This window comes from Cynoglossus semilaevis, chromosome 4 (assembly GCF_000523025.1).
Source record: "Cynoglossus semilaevis isolate Cse_v1.0 chromosome 4, Cse_v1.0, whole genome shotgun sequence".
Classification (NCBI taxonomy): domain Eukaryota; kingdom Metazoa; phylum Chordata; class Actinopteri; order Pleuronectiformes; family Cynoglossidae; genus Cynoglossus; species Cynoglossus semilaevis.
The window spans coordinates 8342657-8344637 of record NC_024310.1 but is presented as its reverse complement, the minus strand read 5'-3'; the positions used below and the strand labels follow the sequence as shown (position 1 = coordinate 8344637).

At 40.8% G+C, this 1981-nt stretch overlaps 1 non-coding gene across 1 annotated transcript; it reads left to right on the top strand.

Annotated features, from left to right (window-relative positions):
- The first annotated feature begins 1362 nt into the window (after positions 1 to 1362).
- trnam-cau (transfer RNA methionine (anticodon CAU)) lies at positions 1363 to 1435 on the top strand. Its single transcript has one exon. It is a non-coding gene; the product is annotated as a tRNA-Met (tRNA).
- The last annotated feature ends 546 nt before the right edge of the window (positions 1436 to 1981 follow it).

Genomic DNA, 1981 nt, shown 5'->3' with positions numbered 1-1981 from the left:
ATAGAGAGTTATATTTGGGTTTGGTGTTGAGACAAGGCTGAGTGCTGTTATCTTTCCTGCTGTTAAGTGCTCGGCTCATGCGTGGTTGTCAAATTCTGGATTAATCTCCTTGTGTGAGCGTTTACGACTGATGTCTTTTCTTCACATTTTGAATACAAAAGTCATTTGGTGTGTGACCAGAATCCTTTGAGATTTATACTATACTCTCAACTATATTTAAAGGTGGGGTAAAGACTCCTCATGCCCCCTGCAGGGGTAACTATCAACGCAGTACTGTTCAATAAATCTTCTACTGTGGAATATCTTTGAAGGGATGCCGGTGCTTTTCCCAGCAGTCATTGAGCAAGGGCACGGTGCACCTTGAACAGATCACCTGTCCATCTCCAGCTAGAGTGAAAAATGAACCTAAACCTGCATGTTTCAGACCATCAGCTGTCAGCGGGGATCGAACCTGTGACATTTTTGAAGTAAGGCAAGAGCACGTACCACTCTGGTTAAATATCTACTTTAAGGTCAGTGTCATTAGCCTTAAGATGTATGTTTATATTAATCCTCTTCAGTTCAGTTAACCTAAGATGTATGTTTATATTAATCCTCTTGTTCAGTTCAGTTAACAAACCAAAATCAGAGTGAAAAATCTTCAAACGTGATCTTTAATGAAGTGTAATAAATACATCAACACACACAGAGCAGAAGAGACACACACAAACACACGAACACACACACATATTAAGCCTTCACTTCCACAGAGTGTGTGACACATCACTATGACAGTAAACCCCAGGACACGGGATGAGGCGGCATCATCCTCGCAGCACACTTGCAGCAGTCTGGAATGAGCAGATAAGCTGGAGAAAGTGAGTCTGCTAAAAAGTGAAATATGGTAAGAGTTGTCATGTAACCGGAGCGCTCTTCTCTCAAGAGCCTCACTAGATCACTGCCCCGGGGCTGAGTACAGCTCAGCGAACGAAAGAATCCTAATGAAGATGTGAGGACTCAATCAATACTGGCTCAGGATCAGGGGGTGGAGAGGAAACCGGGAGGAGAGAACGGGAGGACGGTTGAAGAGAGCAGTGTAGGAGGACGGCGGATGAGGGAGGAAGAAAGGAAGCGAATGTTTCCAAAGCTAGGAAAGGAAGATGGGGTTAGAAAAGTTTAGAGAAGGTTTAAGTCAAAGTTTAAGAGTGTGTAACGATGATTGTACCAAGAACTGAAGAAACTAGAAGGTACTGCTGCGTTGAGTGTGAGTAGGAAAATGTTTACAGTCAGGTAGCAGTACCATTTAACTGAAGAAACTAGAAGGTACTGCTGCATTGAGTGTGAGTAGGAAAATGTTTCCAGTCAGGTATCATTCGACCACAGGCCTCGTTGGCGCAGTAGGCAGCGCGTCAGTCTCATAATCTGAAGGTCGTGAGTTCGAGCCTCACACGGGGCATGTATTTTCTGCAATTTCCCAGCCTGGGATCAATAAAGTACATCTATCTATCTTACTTTCCTCTCACTAATAAGAAGAAATTATCATCTCCATGGACAATATATATCAACAAAACTAAGAATAAAATGAATTAAATCTTTTGAACAGAAAGTGAGCAGAGCTTTTCCAGTGAACAAAGAATCACTTAAGTTGTGTAGCACTATTTCTGTATCTAAATGAACAAATAACAAACAGTTAGTGTAACTCATCTATCCACTGTGGGAAGAGACATTAGTGCAGGGGTGTCAAACATACGGCCCGGGGGCCAAAACTGGCCCACTAGGATGTTCAATTTGGCCCACTTGATGAATTTTGATTTTTTTTTTTAAATACACAAACACTTCATGTTCAGGATATTTTTTGTAAAATTATATTCAATTAATTATGAATAAATAACAAATATATAATGTACTTGTATTTGCATGAGAACAAAAGAAGAAAAAAAACATGGACTTATTGTAATGTATAGTTCCTCATGTTATGATTGTACTGGTCCAACCCACTTGA